We start from the raw sequence: 20,952 nt of genomic DNA on the forward strand, positions 1-20,952 counted from the left end.
TTTTAAAAGAGCCTATGGATAAAAAATTGGAAGGATTGCAAAAAAAAAAAAAAAAAAAAAAGATATTTGTTCAGCAAGTTTTCCTGCTTCAACCAATCTCGTGCATTATTCCTGTCACCTCGGCAGCGTATTTTTGGTTCGAGGAACTAGAAAATTCGCTCCAAAAAGAGACTTCATATGATGAAGTCATAGACAGAATTCACGCACTAAAGTTGGCTAATTCCTTTATTTTGGATGCCGCTTTCCAATTGGCTAAGTTAGCGGCAAAAAATTCAGGGGTTGCAATAGTGGCACACAGAGCGCTTTGGCTAAATTGCTTAATATTCCTTTCAAGGGTAAGACCCTTTTCGGGCCGGAATTGAAAGAGATTATTTCAGACATTACTGGTGGAAAGGGACATGCCCTCCCACAGGATATGCCTTTCAAGGCTAAGAACACAACTCTTCCCAGCCTAAGCCAGCATGGAAACCATTACAAGGCTGGAACAAGGGTAAACAGGCCAAGAAGCCTGCTGCTGCTACCAAGACAGCATGAAGGGGTAGCCCCCGATCCGGGACCGGATCTAGTAGGGGGCAGACTTTCTCTCTTCGCTCAGGCTTGGGCAAGAGACGTTCAGGATCCCTGGGCACTAGAAATAGTTTCTCAGGGGTATCTTCCAGAGTTCAAGGAACTTCCTCCAAGGGGAAGGTTCCACATGTCTCCCTTATCTTCAGACCATATAAAGAGACAGGCATTCTTACATTGCGTAGGAGACCTATTAAAAATGGGAGTGATAAACCCAATTCCAGCAGTGGAACAAGGTCTGGGTTTTTACTCAAACCTGTTTGTAGTTCCCAAGAAAGAGGGAACTTTCAGGCCAATTCTGGATCTAAAAATTCTAAACAAATTCCTCAGAGTTCCATCATTCAAAATGGAAACCATTCGGACAATTTTACCAACAATCCAGGAGGGTCAATATATGACTACCGTGGACTTAAAGGATGCGTACCTGCATATTCCTATCCACAAAGATCATCATCAGTTCCTGAGGTTCGCCTTCATGGACAAACATTACCAGTTCGTGGCTCTTCCATTCGGTTTAGCCACTGCTCCCAGAATTTTCACAAAAGTGCTAGGGTCCCTTCTAGCGGTATTAAGACCGAGGGGCATTGCTGTAGCACCTTACCTAGACGACATTCTAATCCAAGCGTCGTCTCTTTCCAAAGCAAAGGCTCATACAGACACTGTTCTAGCCTTTCTCAGATCTCACGGATGGAAGGTGAATGTAGAAAAGAGTTCCCTGTCTCCGTCAACAAGAGTTCCCTTTTTGGGAACAGTAATAGATTCTTTAGAGATGAAGATCTTCCTGACAGAGGTCAGAAAGTCAAAGCTTCTAAACGCTTGTCAAGTTCTTCACTCTATTCTTCAGCCTTCCATAGCTCAGGCATGGAAGTAGTAGGATTGATGGTTGCAGCTATGGACATAGTTCCTTTTGCTAGAATTCATCTAAGACCATTACAATCAGTGGAATGGGGACTATGCAGACTTGTCTCCCCAGATTCAAGTAGACCAGGTAACCAGGGATTCTCTCCGCTGGTGGTTGTCTCACGATCACCTGTCTCAGGGAATGAGTTTCCGCAGACCAGAAGGGGTCATTGTCACGTCCGACACCAGTCTCTTAGGCTGGGGTGCGGTCTGGGACTCTCTGAAAGCTCAAGGTCTATGGTCTCGAGAAGAGTCTCTTCTCCTGATAATCATTTTAGAACTGAGAGCGATATTCAATGCGCTCCTGGCGTGGCCTCACCTAGCAAAGGCCAAATTCATAAGGTTCCAGTCGGACAACATGACGACTGTAGCGTACATCAATCATCAGGGGGGAACAAAGAGTTCCTTAGCGATGAGAGAGGTATCCAAGATCATCAAATGGGCTGGAGGATCACTCCTGTCACCTATCTGCAATTCACATCCCAGGAGTGGACAACTGGGAGGCGGATTATTTGAGTCGTCAGACTTTTCATCCTCTGGAGCTCCACCCAGAGGTTTTTGCCCAGTTGACTCAACTATGGGGCATTCTAGATATGGATCTGATGGCTTCTCGCCAGAACGCAAAGGTTCTTCGATACGGGTCCAGATCCAGGGATCCCAAGGCAACACTGGTGGATGCATTAGTGGCGCCTTGGTCGTTCAACCTAGCTTATGTATTTCCACCGTTCCCTCTCCTTCCAAGGCTGGTAGCCAGGATCAAACAGGAGCAGGCCTCAGTGATTCTAATAGCCCCTGCGTGACCACGCAGGATTTGGTATGCAGACCTGGTGAATATGTCATCGGCTCCACCATGGAAGCTACCTTTGAGACAGGATCTTCTGCACAAGGTCCGTTCGAACATCCAAATCTAGTTTCTCTCCAACTGACTGCTTGGAAATTGAATGCTGGATTCTATCTAAGCGTGGGTTTTAAGAAAATCTGTTACTAGGAAGATTTACCATAAGATATGGCAAAAATATATCTGTTGGTGTGTATCCAAGGGATTCCCTTGGAGTAAAATTAAAATTCCTAAGATACTTTCCTTTCTCCAAGAAGGTCTGGATAAAGGTTTGTCAGCTAGTTCCTTAAGGGGACAGATGTCTGCTCTGTCTGTTTTGTTACACAGACGTCTGGCAGCAGTGCCAGATGTACAGGCATTTGTACAGGCGTTAGTTAGAATCAAGCCTGTTTACAGACCCATGACTCCTCCTTGGAGTCTACAGTTAGTTTTTTCAGTTCTTCAGGGGGTTCTGTTTGAACCCATGCATTCCATAGATATTAATTTACTATCTTGGAAAGTTCTGTTTTTTGTTGCTATTTCTTCTGCGAGAAGAGTTTCTGAATTATCTGCTTTGCAGTGTACTTCTCCCTATCTGATTTTCCATACAGATAAGGTTGTTTTTACGTACCAAGCCTGGTTTTCTTCCAAAGGAATGTTAACCAGGAAATTGTTGTTCCTTCTCTGTGTCCTAATCCAGTTTCGAAGAAGGAACGTTTGTTACACAATCTAGATGTGCTCTGTGCTTTAAAATTCTATTTAGAAGCAACAAAGGATTTCAGACAGACATCATCCTTGTTTGTTGTGTATTATAGTAAGAGGAGAGGGCAGAAAGCTACTGCTACCACTCTTTCTTTTTGGCTGAAAAGCATCATCCGATTGGCTTATGAGACTGCCGGACGGCAGCCTCCTGAACGAATTACAGCTCATTCTACTAGAGCTGTGGCTTCCACATGGGCCTTCAAGAACGAGGCTTCTGTTGATCAGATCTGTAAGGCAGCGACTTGGTCTTCTCTGCATACTTTTGCTAAATTTTACAAATTCGATACTTATGCTTCTTCGGAAGCTATTTTTGGGAGAAAGGTTTTGCAAGCCATGGTGCCTTCCGTTTAGGTAACCTGATTGGCTCCCTCCCTTCATCCGTGTCCTAAAGCTTTGGTATTGGTTCCCACAAGTAAGGATGAAACCGTGGACCGTACACACCAATGTTGGAGAAAACAGAATTTATGTTTACCTGATAAATTTCTTTCTCCAACGGTGTGTCCGGTCCACGGCCCGCCCTGGTTTTTTAATCAGGTTTGAAAAATGTATTTCTTTATACACTACAGTCACCACGGCACCCTGTAGTTTCTCCTTTTTCTCCTAACCATCGGTCGAATGACTGGGGGCGGAGCCAGAGGGGGGACTATATGGACAGCTCTTGCTGTGTGCTCTCCTTGCCATTTCCTGTAGGGGAGGAGAATATCCCACAAGTAAGGATGAAACCGTGGACCGGACACACCGTTGGAGAAAACAGAATTTATGTTTATCTGATAAATTTCTTTCTTCAACGGTGTGTCCGGTCCACGGCCCGCCCTGGTTTTTTAATCAGGTTTGAAAAATTTCTTTCTTTATACACTACAGTCACCACAGCACCCTGTAGTTTCTCCTTTTTCTCCTAACCATCGGTCGAATGACTGGGGGGCGGAGCCAGAGGGGGGACTATATGGACAGCTCTTGCTGTGTGCTCTCCTTGCCATTTCCTGTAGGGGAGGAGAATATCCCACAAGTAAGGATGAAACCGTGGACCGGACACACCGTTGGAGAAAGAAATTTATCAGGTAAACATAAATTCTGTTTTTGTGTGTAAGTAGGTAGTTTTCTCTTGTTAAGTGTGTTCAGTCCACGGGTCATCCATTACTTATGGGATATATTCTCCTTCCCAACAGGAAGTTGCAAGAGGATCACCCAAGCAGAGCTGCTATATAGCTCCTCCCCTCACACGTCATACCCAGTCATTCTCTTGCAACCCTCAACAAAGAAGGAGGTCGCGGGAGGAGTTGGAGTTTTTACTTAATTATTCTTCAATCAAAAGTTTGTTATTTTAAATGGCACCGGAGTGTGCTGTTTTTCTATCTCAGGCAGTATTTGGAAGAAGAAACTGCCTGCGTTTTTCTATGATCTTAGCAGGCGTAACTAAGATCCACTGGCTGTTCTCGACATTCTGAGGAGTGGGGTAACTTCAGAACATGGGAATAGCATGTGGGGTCCCCCGCAAATGAGGTATGTGCAGTACAATATTTTCTGGGAATGGAATTGACTAAGAAAACACTGCTGTTACCCATATGATGTAAGTACAGCCTTAAATGCAGTAGTAGTGACTGGTATCAGGCCTATGAATGTATGCACAGTAGAGTTATTTTCTAGGGACTAGAATTTGACTGAGAAAATACTGTTAATACTGAAATAATGCTTAAGCCTTATCTGCAGTGGAAGCGACTGGTAGCAGGCTTAGTGATAACTTTGCATGACATTAAATGAAGTTTGCTTTTAAAAAAACGTTTACTGGCATGTTATTCGATTTGTGAGGTACTTTGGTGATAAATCCTTTTGGGCATGAATTTTTTCTTTTTTTCTTTTTTTCCACATGGCTAACGTATATTTCTGCATAGAAACCGTTATATCAGGCCTCCCACTGTTGTAAATGAGCGGGAGGGGCCTTTTTTAGCGCCTTGTTGCGCAGTTAAAATTCTAGCACCGTCTTCCTGCTTCTTCCTCCTTGATCCAGGACGTCTCTAGAGAGCTCAGGGGTCTTCAAAATTCGTTTTTGAGGGAGGTAATCAGTCACAGCAGACCTGTGACAGTGTGTTAGACTGTGATAAAAACGTTTAATATTAATTTGATATCCGTTTTTTTGGGTACTGAGGGGTTAATCATCCTTTTGCTAATGGGTGCAATCCTCTGCTAATTAATACATTTAAAGAATTGTTGACTATAACTGAATTAGTTCTTTGTTATTCAACTGTGTTTTTTAAAAGCGCTGCAGCGTTTTTTATATTGCTTGTGAACTTATTGAAAGTAATTTCCAAGCTTGCTAGCTTCATTGCTAGTCTGTTTAAACATGTCTGATACAGAGGAATCTGCTTGTTCATTATGTTTAAAAGCCGATGTGGAGCCCAATAGAAATATGTGTACAAATTGTATTGATATTACTTTGAATAAAAGTCAATCTGTACCGATAAAGAAATTATCACCAGACAATGAGGGGGCAGTTATGCCGTCTAACTCTCCTCACGTGTCAGTACCTTCGTCTCCCGCTCGGGAGGTGCGTGAGATTGAGGCGCCAAGTACATCAAGGCCCTTACAAATCACTTTACATGATATGGCTAATGTTATGAAAGAAGTATTATACAATATGCCCGAGTTAAGAGGCAAGCGCGACAGCTCTGGGTTAAGGACAGAGCGCGCCGATGACACGAGAGCCATGTCTGATACTGCGTCACAATTTGCAGAACATGAGGACGGAGAGCTTCATTCTGTGGGTGACGGTTCTGATTCGGGGAGACCGGATTCAGAAATTTCAAATTTTAAATTTAAGCTTGAGAACCTCCGCGTGTTGCTAGGTGAGGTGTTAGCGGCTCTGAATGATTGTGACACGGTGGCAATCCCAGAGAAATTATGTAGGCTGGATAAATACTACGCGGTACTGGTGTGTACTGACGTTTTTCCTATACCAAAGAGGCTTACAGAGATTATTAGCAAGGAGTGGGATAGACCCGGTGTGCCTTTTTCCCCTCCTCCGATATTTAGAAAAATGTTCCCTATAGACGCCACCACACGAGACTTATGGCAGACGGTCCCTAAGGTGGAGGGAGCAGTTTCTACTTTAGCCAAGCGTACCACTATCCCGGTGGAGGATAGCTGTGCTTTCTCAGATCCAATGGATAAAGGGATTAGAGGGTTATCTTAAGAAAATGTTTGTTCAACAAGGTTTTATATTACAGCCTCTTGCATGCATTGCGCCTGTCACTGCTGCAGCGGCATTCTGGTTTGAGTCTCTGGAAGAGGCGATTCGCACAGCACCATTGGATGAGTCTTTGAGCAAGATTAGAACCCTTAAGCTGGCTAATGCGTTTGTTTCGGATGCCGTAGTGCATTTAACCAAACTTACGGCTAAGAATTCCGGATTCGCCATACAGGCGCGCAGAGCGCTATGGCTTAAATCCTGGTCAGCAGATGTAACTTCTAAGTCTAAACTACTAAACATTCCTTTCAAAGGGCAGACCTTATTCGGGCCCGGCTTGAAGGAAATTATTGCTGACATTACTGGAGGTAAGGGCCACACCCTTCCTCAGGACAGGGCCAAATCAAAGGCCAAACAGTCTAATTTTCGTGCCTTTCGTAATTTCAAGGCAGGAGCAGCATCAACTTCCTCCGCTCCAAAACAGGAAGGAACTACTGCTCGTTACAGACAGGGTTGGAAAGGCAACCAGTCATGGAACAAGGGCAAGCAGGCCAGAAAGCCTACTTCCGCCCCTAAGACAGCATGAAGACAGGGCCCCCTTTCCGGAGACGGATCTAGTGGGGGGCACACTTTCTCTCTTCGCCCAGGCTTGGGCAAGAGATGTACAGGATCCCTGGACGTTGGAGATTATATCTCAGGGATACCTTCTGGATTTCAAAACTTCTCCACAAGGGAGGTTTCATCTGTCAAGGTTATCAACAAACCTAGTAAAGAAAGAGGCATTTCTACAATGTGTACAAGACCTCTTAGTGATGGGAGTGATCCACCCAGTTCCGCGGACGGAACAGGGGCAAGGGTTTTATTCAAATCTGTTTGTGGTTCCCAAGAAAGAGGGAACCTTCAGACCAATCTTAGACTTAAAAATCTTAAACAAATTCCTACCGGACCATCCTACCCATGATCCAAGAGGGTCAATATATGACCACAGTGGATTTAAAGGATGCCTACCTTCACATACCGCTTCCCTTCGGGTTAGCCACGGCCACGAGAATTTTTACAAAGGTTCTGGGCTCACTTCTGGCGGTACTAAGACCACGAGGCATAGCGGTGGCTCTGTACCTAGACGACATTCTGATACAAGCGTCAAGTTTTCAAAATGCAAAGTCTCATACAGAGATAGTTCTAGCATTTCTGAGGTCGCATGGGTGGAAAGTGAACGTGGAAAAGAGTTCTCTGTTACCACTCACAAGGGTTCCTTTTCTAGGGACTCTTATAGATTCTGTAGAGATGAAGATTTACCTGACGGAGTCCAGGTTATCAAAGATTCTCAATGCTTGCCGTGTCCTTCACTCCATTCCAAGCCCATCAGTAGCTCAGTGCATGGAAGTAATCGGCTTAATGGTTGCGGCAATGGACATAGTGCCATTTGCGTGCCTACATCTCAGACCGCTGCAACTATGCATGCTAAGTCAATGGAACGGGGATTACTCAGATCTGTCCCCTTTGCTAAATCTGGACCAGGAGACCAGAGATTCTCTTCTCTGGTGGTTGTCACGGGTTCATCTGTCCAAAGGAATGACTTTTCGCAGACCAGATTGGACGATTGTAACAACAGATGCCAGCTTACTAGGCTGGGGAGCAGTCTGGAACTCCCTGAAGGCTCAGGGATCGTGGACTCAGGAGGAGAAACTCCTCCCGATAAACATTCTAGAATTAAGAGCAATATTCAATGCTCTTCTAGCTTGGCCTCAGTTAGCAACACTGAGGTTCATCAGATTTCAGTCGGACAACATCACGACTGTGGCTTACATCAATCATCAAGGGGGAACCAGGAGTTCCCTAGCGATGTTGGAAGTCTCGAAGATAATTGACTGGGCAGAGTCTCACTCTTGCCACCTGTCAGCGATCTACATCCCAGGCGTGGAGAACTGGGAGGCGGATTTTCTAAGTCGCCAGACTTTTCATCCGGGGGAGTGGGAACTTCACCCGGAGGTATTTGCTCAACTGATTCATCGTTGGGGCAAACCGGATCTGGATCTCATGGCATCTCGCCAGAACGCCAAGCTTCCTTGTTACGGATCCAGGACCAGGGACCCGGGAGCGGTGCTGGTAGATGCACTAGCAGCCCCTTGGGTTTTCAACATAGCTTATGTGTTTCCACCTTTTCCGTTGCTACCTCGACTGATTGCCAGGATCAAACGGGAGAGAGCATCAGTGATTCTGATAGCGCCTGCGTGGCCACGCAGGACCTGGTATGCAGACCTAGTGGACATGTCGTCCTGTCCACCATGGTCTCTACCCCTGAGGCAGGACCTTCTAATTCAGGGTCCTTTCAACCATCCAAACCTAATTTCTCTGAGGCTGACTGCTTGGAAATTGAACGCTTGATTCTATCAAAGCGTGGGTTTTCGGATTCGGTTATTGATAAATTAATACAGGCTCGGAAACCTGTTACCAGAAGAATTTACCACAAGATATGGCGTAAATATTTATATTGGTGTGAATCCAAGAGTTACTCATGTAGTAAGGTTAGGATTCCTAGGATATTGTCTTTTCTACAAGAGGGTTTAGAAAAGGGCTTATCCGCTAGTTCACTAAAGGGACAGATTTCTGCTCTGTCTATTCTTTTACACAAGCGTCTGGCAGAGAATCCAGACGTCCAGGCTTTTTGTCAGGCTTTGGCTAGGATTAAGCCTGTGTTTAAAGCTGTTGCTCCTCCGTGGAGCTTAAACTTGGTTCTTAAAGTTCTTCAGGGTGTTCCGTTTGAACCCCTTCATTCCATTGATATTAAGCTTTTATCTTGGAAAGTTCTGTTTTTGATGGCTATTTCCTCGGCTCGAAGAGTCTCTGAGTTATCTGCCTTACATTGTGATTCTCCTTATCTGATCTTTCATTCAGACAAGGTAGTCCTACGTACTAAACCTGGGTTTTTACCTTAGGTTGTTTCTAACAGGAATATCAATCAAGAGATTGTTGTTCCATCTTTATGTCCTAATCCTTCTTCAAAGAAGGAACGACTTTTGCATAATCTAGACGTGGTCCATGCCCTGAAGTTCTACTTACAGGCAACTAAAGATTTTCGACAAACTTCTTCTCTGTTTGTCGTTTACTCTGGACAGAGGAGAGGTCAAAAGGCTTCGGCTACCTCTCTCTCTTTTTGGCTTCGTAGCATAATACGCTTAGCCTATGAGACTGCTGGACAGCAGCCTCCTGAAAGAATAACAGCTCATTCCACTAGAGCTGTGGCTTCCACCTGGGCCTTTAAGAATGAGGCCTCTGTTGAACAGATTTGCAAGGCTGCAACTTGGTCTTCACTTCATACTTTTTCCAAATTTTACAAATTTGACACTTTTGCTTCTTCTGAGGCTGTTTTTGGGAGAAAGGTTCTACAGACAGTGGTTCCTTCTATTTAATGTTCCTGCCTTGTCCCTCCCATCATCCGTGTACTTTAGCTTTGGTATTGGTATCCCATAAGTAATGGATGACCCGTGGACTGAACACACTTAACAAGAGAAAACATAATTTATGCTTACCTGATAAATTTATTTCTCTTGTAGTGTGTTCAGTCCACGGCCCGCCCTGTCTATTTGAGGCAGGTTCTAAATTTTAAATTATAACTCCAGTCACCACTGCACCCTATAGTTTCTCCTTTCTCGTCTTGTTTCGGTCGAATGACTGGATATGACGTGTGAGGGGAGGAGCTATATAGCAGCTCTGCTTGGGTGATCCTCTTGCAACTTCCTGTTGGGAAGGAGAATATATCCCATAAGTAATGGATGACCCGTGGACTGAACACACTACAAGAGAAATAAATTTATCAGGTAAGCATAAATTATGTTTTTTCATATCTCTCTGTAATAAGGTACTGTATATGATTTAGAAAGTAAATGTTTGAGAGCGGCTCTGGCTGTACATAAAGAGGCCTATGTATCAAGCCGTCAACTATGCTGCATTCGCCGGCACCAATATGCTTGCCTCACATCGCCTAACATTGTGGCCGCGGACAAAAATGCTGTCAAAAAGCCGCGCACCAAGTACGGGGCGATGAGCAGCAGACTGTTGTTAACTAACAGTCATCGATCTTGCTGCTCTTCGGCTTTTTCCCAGAATTATTTGTACCCTGTCACTAAACACCCACACTATACTAAACTGTTTAACCCCTATACCGCCGCTCCCGGCCCCCGCCGCAACTAAATAAACTTATTAACCCCTAAACCGCCGCTCCCGGAGCCCGCCGCCACTCTAATAAAGTTATTAACCCCTAATCTGCCGCCCCCTACACCACCGCCACCTACATTATGTTATTAACACCTAATCTGCTGCCCCCTACACCGCCGCCACCTACATAAAGTTATTAACCCCTTTCCTGCCGCTCCCGGAGCCCACCGCAACTAAATAAAGTTATTAACCCCTAAACCGCCAGCCCCCCACATCGCCATAAACTAAATTAAACCATATACTAGGATGGATGTCGGATCTTCAAAACTGTAAGTCGATCCTCAGGGGTTAGTGTTAGGATTTTTTAAGGGTGTATTGGGTGGGTTTTATTTTTAGATTAGGGTTTGGGCTGCAATAGAGCTAAATTCCCTTTTAATGGCAATGCCCATCCAAATGCCCTTTTCAGGGCAATGGGGAGCTTAGGTTGTTTTAGTTATTTTTTTTATTTGGGGGGTTGGTTGTATGGGTGGTGGATTTTACTGTTGGGGGGGTATTTGTATTTTTTTTACAGGTAAAAGAGCTGATTTCTTTGTGACAATGCCCCGCAAAAGGCCCTTTTAAGGGCTATTTGTAGTTTCTTGTAGGTTAGGGTTTTTTTATTTTGGGGGGGCTTTTTTATTTTCATAGGGCCCTTAGATTAGGTGTAATTAGTTTAAATCTTTGATAATTTCTTTTTTATTTTTTGTAATTAACACCTGCTAATGTGGTGTACATGATACAGTGTACAGCGTGTGACAGAGGATGCTACATTGGAGAAACTGGCCTAAAGCTGCATCTCAGAATGAATCTACACAGACACTCGATCAAAAACCACAAGGAAAATGAATATTGTACCCCTGTTGGTCATCACTTCACCCAGACTGGTCACTACATCCTTAACCTCAGGATTAAAATTCTTAAAGGGAATTTAAAAGACTCTCATGAATGAAAGACGTTTGAGATGAAAATGATCACACATTTCAATACCAGAAATGAAGGACTTAATTTCGACTCTGGCTTTCTCACACACTACCATAACTTTCTATAATCTCTCATCTTATTGTCCTATATTGGTTTCTTTTTCCTTTTATTTTTCCTCTCATCCTGCCTATTTACTCTCCTCTGTTTATTTATTCTTTCTGGCTATTTTCAGCTATTTTCTCCTTCAGACACATTCTCTGCTTTTTATGACACCCCTCTCACCCTCCTCCCTCCCTTCCATTTGTTGTATGTGATGTGTATCTATATCAGATTGATCAGTATTGCTTCAGACCTGAAGAAGAGAGGAAAACTCTTGAAAGCTTGTCTTTAAAATATTATGTTAGTCCAATAAAAAAGCTATCACTGCATACTGCAATACTTTGAATTTTGAGCATCTTATCTACTGGACTAACACGGCTACTCCAATCTTCAATATATATATATATATATATATATATATATATATATATATATATATATATATATATATATATATATATATATATATATATATATATATATGTATATATATATATATATATATGTATATATATAGATAGATAGATAGATAGATAGATAGATAGATAGATAGATAGATAGATAGATAGATAGATAGATAGATAGATAGGTATAGATAGATAGATAGATAGGTATAGATATATACAGATATATATAGGGATATCTATTTAGAAATACATAGAACATATTTCCCTATGTGTAGAACATTGGAATGTAAAATATTTACAGTAAATACATAGTTTAAACCCTTATTAAATATGAATATTGTATAAATATGATTTATCATGTTTTCATCTACTTAACTGCAAAGGGCTTCAATGCACTTATATATACAGTATATTTTTATTAGATAGTGTTATTATGAGTGTAACGATACTTTAGAATGTATTTTTGATGTGTTTGGTGCAACGTTTTTGTTTCGCGAAACAGTTAAACAGTGCTCTAAATTCACGGTAATCATTCTAGTCTAATTCTTTTAGTTTCAACTCGTAATACGAGCGAAAAACCCGACAAACTCAACCCCCCGTTATAAACCCCTTATCGACTTGTAATCTGGCACTAAATTTGTTTAAAATGGATAATTTGCATGTTAAGGTGCTAGATTTAGAAGGGCTCAAAAATGTATATATATATATATATATATATATATATATATATATATATATATACAGTATATATGTATATGTATATATGTGTGCACACAAAAAACACATGCATACACATACATACATACACGCATACAAATATATACACATTTATTATTTATACACTTCTGAGCCCTTCCAAGTCAAGCACCTTGACATTTACCATACCTCTTTTTAACCCTTTTTTAACATTTATTTCAATAATAAACTCATATTTTAGCACTAAGTTTCTTTAGCACAACACATAAAATGTCAGCGTGTAATATGAGCGATGTTGAGAGCGACTGTGAAATGATAGGGCACGCTAAAGGAATGTTGGCAGTGTGAAACATTCTCTGGTTATTATTATTATCAGGTATTTTATAGAGCACCAACAGATTCTGCAGCGCTATAAACATACACGGTGTACAAGGTAACATTTATCGGGATCAAATGGGTAGAGGACCCTGCCGAGAGTTGCACTGTTGTAGACAGCTCTTATGAAGCTAATTCTTCTTTACCATGGGTTTCTACTATCAATTTGCACACTGATCCTAGCAAGGTCCAGCGATATTGCTAGCGCAAGGTGCCCTCTACTTGTAATCTAGGCCTTAACTGTTTATTTTATACTACACTAAAATGTTGCATTGTTTTTTATGAAACCTACTTCCAGTGACCAGTAAACAAAGCAAGAATTGTTTTTTGTTTTCTTTGCAGTCTTTGAATCCCATAACCTTATGCTTCATTTTCTTTCTATTTTTTGTCTTATCATTCAATCAGATAGGCTGTTGAATTGCATTTTTACACCAAAATATGGAAAATGCATGCTATTTCTCCTTAAAAAAATTATAATCAGAAAATGAATGATTTCTTCTACTTTTTATCCTCAGTGGTATCCATCAAGGACACAGTTCTGGTAAGTACCTTTAAATGGTAAAATTAAATTATATTAATAGTAAATAATTGATTGTCTTGGTGTCAGCTGACCTCTTGCTTTCCCTTGTCAAATTTTATAGGAGATGACAGAACTAGAACCAACAGTAAAACTACAGGTAACAGATTGTTATATGGGTGTAATGTGCACTATGGGCTAGATTACAGGTGGCGCACTATTGTTAGCAAGAGTCGCGATAGCCAATATCGCCACTGCTCTAACTTGCGTGCATATTACAAGTTGAAAGTAAACTGTTCGCTAGAGCACAAACAAATTTAGCACGCGTCTGATTTGTGTGAGTGGAGACCTAGCGTAATGAGTAAGAGTTAAAAAAAAAAGTGCACCAAACACCACATGAATACATAGAATAGTGTTACACTTATATATACATTATCTGATATAAATTTTTTATATAAATATTAATAAAAAAGTCAATATAAGGGTTAAAAGTTATATGGTATATGTGAAGGGTTGTAATGGAAATATATATTTATAGCCCTTTGGAGCCCTTTCCACTCAAATACCTTAAAAATAATAATATTTTATTATGTGTTTTAATGTGTTTTTATTGTAAATAGTTCACATTCCAATGTTCTTCACATAGTAGAATATATTCTTAGTATTATTAAATACATATTTATATATATATATATATATATATATATAAATATAGATACATTTTTTTTTAAATATCATAAATATTTATTTAAAAAGAAAAAGAATGTTTTCTTTTATGTGAAGAACATTGAAATGTAAAATTCATAACTACCTTCTGCTTTAGCACTGTAAGTGTAACGCAGTGTCTGGTTAGTGAGTGAGCGAGCTACAAGTGTTTTTTTTTTATTTAAATCACACTCCTTTAAAGTCTATGGGGGGAGAAGAAGTTAGCCTGATAGCGATATCTGAAGTCCTGAAGTTAGAGCACGTCTGGTTTCTTCTGCACGCAAGCAATTTACTTTCAACTTGTAAAATGCGTGATAACCAGCACGAGTTAAAAACTTTACTTCCAGTAATGTTTGTGCCTGAGCGAAAGCGATAAATAGAGCGCCACTTTTAATCTGGCCCTGTGTGTTGTGTTAATGCTAGATTTACAAGTGAAGTAGTTTGTGAAGTAAAAAAGCATCTAATTAACAGTATGAGATTGTAATATAAATGTTCAATTATGTGTAGTTAAAAACACTTTGCGTTATACTTTAATTCAATTCAAACAGTGTAATGTGTGCTCCTGTTTGTACAAGTTAAGTCAAATCAAAGTCGATAGGTAAGTGCAAAACCTCCATATATGCCCAGACTCTATATTCTGAGTAGAATGGGGGCTTTCCCATCCACTCACCTTGCCTCCATAGCTCCAGTCACCGGGTGCGCCCTTTCGCTGATAGGTTAGTGGCCTGTCCACAGGGAACAAAAAAATGGTTTCTTTTTACTCACGGGTCTGTGCTATACAGAAAGATTAGACCTCTGGCCTGCTGCGTTCCCCTCTTAGGTCCACTCCGCGATGGTGACGTCATATGGGATCTCTAGCTTATGGTTGTTCACTACGTCTCAGCTGATGTGGATGCGTATGGGGTTGGAGAGTGGAAATGACTTGTGCAAGGATGCTATCCCAATAGCTGCTGTGCAATCTTCTGTTTCTAGGAATTCATACGGGTAGTGAGGAAAAAGGAGCACCAGCAGGCAGGATGCAGTTAAAAAACCTTTATTGTAGAGTTCGAAAATTCTTCCTTTAGCTACGATTACGGCCATTTAGGATGAAATGCGTCAGCGGACAGTTCTTTGAGTGTTATCCTCACCACCCACTATGCCAATTGCTTGTATTTACTGCTTTTAAAGGAAGAATTTTTGAACTCTCCAATAAAGGTTTTTTAACTGCATCCTGCCTGCTGGTGCTCCTTTTTCCTCACTACTCGTATTATACTTTAATTGTTTATTTTGCCCCTCTTTCCTGTAATTTCACTCTGAATATTGTTGGTTTTCTAAATTCCACTGAGTTTCTATAGTAAGTAATTGTTGCCGTTTGTTTGAACCCTGTTTCCCATTATCTCACTCTCCTGCTGAGAACAGTTAGCGATAGTTAGGAATAGATATGAAACAGGCAATAAAACAGAATGTCCAATCAAGGTTTTGTGGAACATAAAGTTATCTAACAGGGTTTGCACACAACCTTGTTTGCACAAACTCTGTTTTATTACCTGATTTATATTGGTCCCTAATTGTTTTCAGCAGAAGACATAAATAGACAAAAATAGTTCAAACATGACAGTCCCTATTAGAGTACTTTATAAAAACTTGACGGCTACATTTATATTCTAAGGCTAATCTTTGATTTGAGTACATCATTATTTCTACCATGTATTTACTGTTTAATATCCCTTTAACACAAGTATGTAAGGATCTTTTCTCATTGGCAACTTTCAAATTATACATAAATAATGGATACAACTGTAACCAGTTATATTCAGTGATATAACATGTTATATAAATTACCAAATTCTATAAGTAATCTATAAATAAACAATTAATTTAGAGACAACATTAAATTATTTGCTGTGCTGTAGTCTACAAAAGTTTAAACGTTTTCATGAAAACGATTGAATTAGATTATTCTCATAACGTAAAGTCCAAAAATCCAAAATGTTGGGCTGTCAAAGCCTGTAATGCAATATATTGTATCACCGTCTTTTATAAAAAAAAGCACATGCAGGTTATACAGGAAAACCAGAAAAGGAAGAGAAAATAAGATCTACTGTAGGGGCTGAGTGTGTTTAGTGTATGTTCTACAGAGGAAATATAGATATGTACTTCACAGATCTTTGTTCCTTTTCCCTCCAGGCTGTAGAGTATGACTGGTGGTGCAAATTCTTTGCCTCAGTTGGCGAGACCACCCGCATTGGGGATTACCTGCAGAAAGGTCATGATACCCTAAAGGTAGGATTTTAATTACATTTGATGAAAAATGTAATAATTGTTTTTGTGTAGTGATAGTCTTCCTTATTTCTGTACTACTCGTCTAAATTCTATCATTTCATTCCCCTTTCTTGGGTATCCATTCCTTCTTCCTATTTCTTATATCACTAGGTTTAAATAAGAAATCTAACATTCAACCGTTTTTTCTGAGTACAGTTCAATTAGATGCTCAGCATATAGATAGAAAGATAGACTCTATGGGGTAGATTTATGTAGCGAATCATGTCAGCTCAACCTTACTAAATGCTGACAGCATACGATATCAACATTTATCATTGCAAAAGCATTTCTAGTAAAATGCTTTTTCAATTCCGCCCCCTGCTCACCGGCTGCCAATAGGCCGCTAGCAGGGGGTGTCAATCAACCCCTAATTGTATCGGATCGGGATGTTTTCAGTATGCCACCTAAAAGCCGCTGCTTCTTAACTTCCATTTCTGGCAGACCAGAAACGATCGGGGTCGGAAGCAGCATCTGCTGCTTGTTAAATCGACCCCTACATATATGCACACTCACACACATACACACATATATATATATACAGTGAGGGGAAAAATTATTTGATCCCCTGCTAATTTTGTACGTTTGCCCACTGACAAAGAAATGATCAGTCTATAATTTTAATGGTAGGTTTATTTGAATAGTGAGAGACAGAATAACAACAAAATCCAGAAAAACGCATTTCAAAAAAGTTATAAATTTATTTGCATTTTAATGAGTGAAATAAGTATTTGATCCCCTATCAATCAGCAAGATTTCTGGCTCACAGATGTCTTTTATACAGGTAACGAGCTGAGATTAGGAGCACTCTCTTAAAGGGAGTGCTCCTAATCTCAGCTTGTTACCTGTATAAAAGACACCTGTTCACAGAAGCAATAAATCAATCAGATTCCAAACTCTCCACCATGACCAAGACCAAAGAGTTATCCAAGGATGTCAGGGACAAGATTGTAGACCTACACAAGGCTGAAATTGGCTACAAGACCATCGCCAAGCAGCTTAGTGAGAAGGTGACAACAGTTTGTGCGATTATTTGCAAATGGAAGAAACACAAAATAACTGTCAATCTCCCTTGGTCTGGGGCTCCATGCAAGATCTCACCTCGTGGATTTTAAATGATCATGAGAATGGTGAGGAATCAGCCCAGAACTACACAGGATGATCTTGTCAATGATCACAAGGCAGCTGGGACCATAGTCCCCAAGAAAACAATTGGTAACACACTACGCAGTGAAGGACTGAAATCCTAAAGCACCCGCAAGGTCCCCCTGCTCAAGAAAGCACCTGTACAGGCCCGTCTGAAGTTTGCCAATGAACATCTGAATGATTCAGAGGAGAACTGGGTGAAAGTGTTGTGGTCAGATGAGACCAAAATTGAGCTCTTTTGATGATGTTGTTTTGTGGTCAGATGAGACTAAATGCGTCGTGTTTGGAGGAGGAGGAATGCTGCCTATGACCCCAAGAACACCATCCCCACTGTCAAACATGGAGGTGGAAACATTATGCTTTGGGGGTGTTTCTCTGCTAAGGGGACAGACAGAAGCACTGTCAGGGTGCCAGGAATCAGACTGAGACGAGAAGTGCAAAAATAATCACACCTAATTAATAGCAAAAAATAATAAAAAGTCCATAAGTCAAATAACAAGCCAGGAAACAAAACCAGAGCTGGCAGTCAGACGAGCCGAGTATGGAGCCAAAGCAAATAGTCAGACAAGCTGAGTCAGGAGCCAAAGCGAGTAGTCAGACGAGCCAGAATCAGGAACAAGGAGAACAGCAGAGTCAGGGACAAGCCAGGGATCAGGAACCAGGAGGGACGTCAGACAGCCAGGAAATACACAGGAGCTCTCACAAACAGGTCTGAGACACTACAAGGGCAAAGCATACTGAACAGAGGCCCTTTAAATAATAAGTGATGACATCACAATACTGAGACTGCATCCTGTCTCACACGGATGATGTACACCAGTCTGGCCATAAAAGGAAGTGCGGGAAATAAGCAGCATCACACAGTATGCACCAAAGTCAGCAAGAGAGGTGAGTAAAATGGCTGCCAGCAGCACATGGCAAACAAGGCAGGATCTCCTCCCCCAAGGGAGAAGTCAAATTAGTACGTATGGTAGCCAAAATATGGTCAGGAGGTATAACTGGAGTAGGTACAGAATCCTCCTTGGACAGAGGCAAAAATTGTCGAGAGCGGGCATCAGCCCTAACATTCTTACTACCAGGCAGGTAGGAGACCACATAATTAAACCAAGACAAAAATAGCGCCCATCTGGCCTGTCGGGGTGACAAACGTTTTGCTTCAGATAGATAAGTTAAATTCTTGTGGTCAGTAAGAATGAGCACTAGCACGCTAGTACCCTCGAGAAAATGCCTCCATTCCTTGACTGCCAAAATTATGGCCAGTAATTCCCTGTCGCTAATTTCATAATAGTACTCCGCTGGAGACAATTTCTTAGAGAAGAAACCACACGGATACAAGGAACCATCAGGCGTAGGATGTTGAGACAAGAAGGCACCTACTCCAGTCTCAGATGCATTGACCTCAAGAACGAAAAGCAGGACAGGGTTAGGATGAGCCAGAACTGGAGCGGCAGCAAAGGCAGTCTTAAGACTATCAAAGGCCTTAATGGCAGTAGGTGACCAATGGAGTGGATCATTCTCTTTACGGGTCATGTCTGTGATAGGTTTGACCAAGGAAGAAAAGTTTTTAATAAACTTTCTATAGTAATTGTCAAACCCCAAAAAACGTTGAATAGACCGAAGACCAACTGGGCGAGGCCACTGCAAAACTCCAGATAACTTGTCAGGATCCATGGAGAACCCTGCAACGGAGATAACATAACCTAGAAAGGTTACTTGAGTCTGATGGAACTCACATTTCTTGATTTTACAAAACAGGCCATTCTCACGTAGTCTCTGAAGTACCCGTGTAATATCAGAACGATGAGCATCAAGTGTGGGTGAGTGTATGAGGATGTCATCTAAGTACACCACAACACACTGTTGAAACATATCTTGTAGGACATCATTAATAAATTCCTGGAAAACAGCAGGAGCATTACATAGGCCAAAGGGCATTACAAGATACTCATAATGACCGCTCCTGGTGTTAAATGCTGTTTTACATTCGTGGCCCTCCTTGATCCTAACGAGATTGTACGCTCCTCTCAAATCAAGTTTAGTAAAGACCGTAGCTCCCTTGAGGTGGTAAAAGAGTTCCGTAAAGAGCGCAATAGGGTAAGCATTCTTAATGGTAAGACGATTAAGACCCTTATAATCGATGCATGGTCCTAACTCGCCACCCTTTTTCTTCACAAAGAAGAAGCCAGCCCCTACAGGAAAGCAGGATTTGCGGATGATCCCCGCGACAGAGCATCAGCAACATACTCCTCCATAGCACAATTCTCCGCAACAGACAGAGGGTAAACCTGGCCCCGAGGAGGAATGGCTCCAGGTTGCAGGTCTATGGCACAATCGTAAGACCGGTGAGGAGGCAACGTACCGGCACGCACCTTGTCAAAAATGTCTAGGAACTCTCGGTACTCCTCTGGCAATTGAGATACCGAAGACGTGCACAAGACTTTAACTGGTTTCCGAAGACAAACGGAAATACATTGCGGAGACCACAACAAAATCTCGGACCTGCGCCAGTTGAGACTGGGATTGTGCTTTTGGAGCCAGGGATAACCCAGAATAACCGGAAAATGCGGAGAGTTTATCACCTGGAACTGGAGGGTTTCAAAATGGAGTGCCCCAACAGCCATGGATAACGGAGCAGTTTCATGAGTAACGAGTGCAGGCTGAAGGGACCTGCCATCAATGGCCTCAATAGCAAGCGGAACGGACCGAGGCAAAACAGGAATGGAGTGCTTTGATACAAAAGCACTGTCAATGAAATAGCCCGCAGCACTGGAGTCAACAAGAGCCTGGGTGACTATGGAGGAGTCCACCCAGGAAAGGACAACCGTGACCAAAGGTTTCTCCTAACGGTTCCGGGGACAATGATAAACCATCCAAGGTCTGCCCCCCGACAGGACCTTAGGTGTGAGCGTTTCCCGGCCGTGTAGGACAAGACTTCAAAAGGTAGCCCACAATAAAGGCAGAGCCCCTCCCTCCTCCTAAAGGCCCTCTCCACAGCGGAGAGACGCGTGAATCCTAACTGCATCGGCTCAGCAATACCTGGTTACTCAGGACCAAGAGGCATGGGAGGAGGAGAGGGAGGCATTGGTGGGAACAAACACGTAGGAGACAATGGAACAGGAGGCTTCCGCAAGCGCTCCTTGAAAGAGGGCCTCTCACTTAGTCTGATGTCAATTAGGATAAAAAAAGACACCAATGCCTCGAGATCTTCTGGTAAATCTCTGGCAGCAACTTCATCTTTAATCGCATCAGAGAGCCCATGAAAGAAGGCGGCAACAAGGGCTTCATTGTTCCAACCTACCTCTGCGGCAAGCGTATGGAACTCAATGGCATACTGAGCAACAGATCTTGTACCTTGCTGAATGGACAT

This window comes from Bombina bombina, chromosome 6 (genome assembly GCF_027579735.1).
Source record: "Bombina bombina isolate aBomBom1 chromosome 6, aBomBom1.pri, whole genome shotgun sequence".
NCBI classification, from domain to species: domain Eukaryota; kingdom Metazoa; phylum Chordata; class Amphibia; order Anura; family Bombinatoridae; genus Bombina; species Bombina bombina.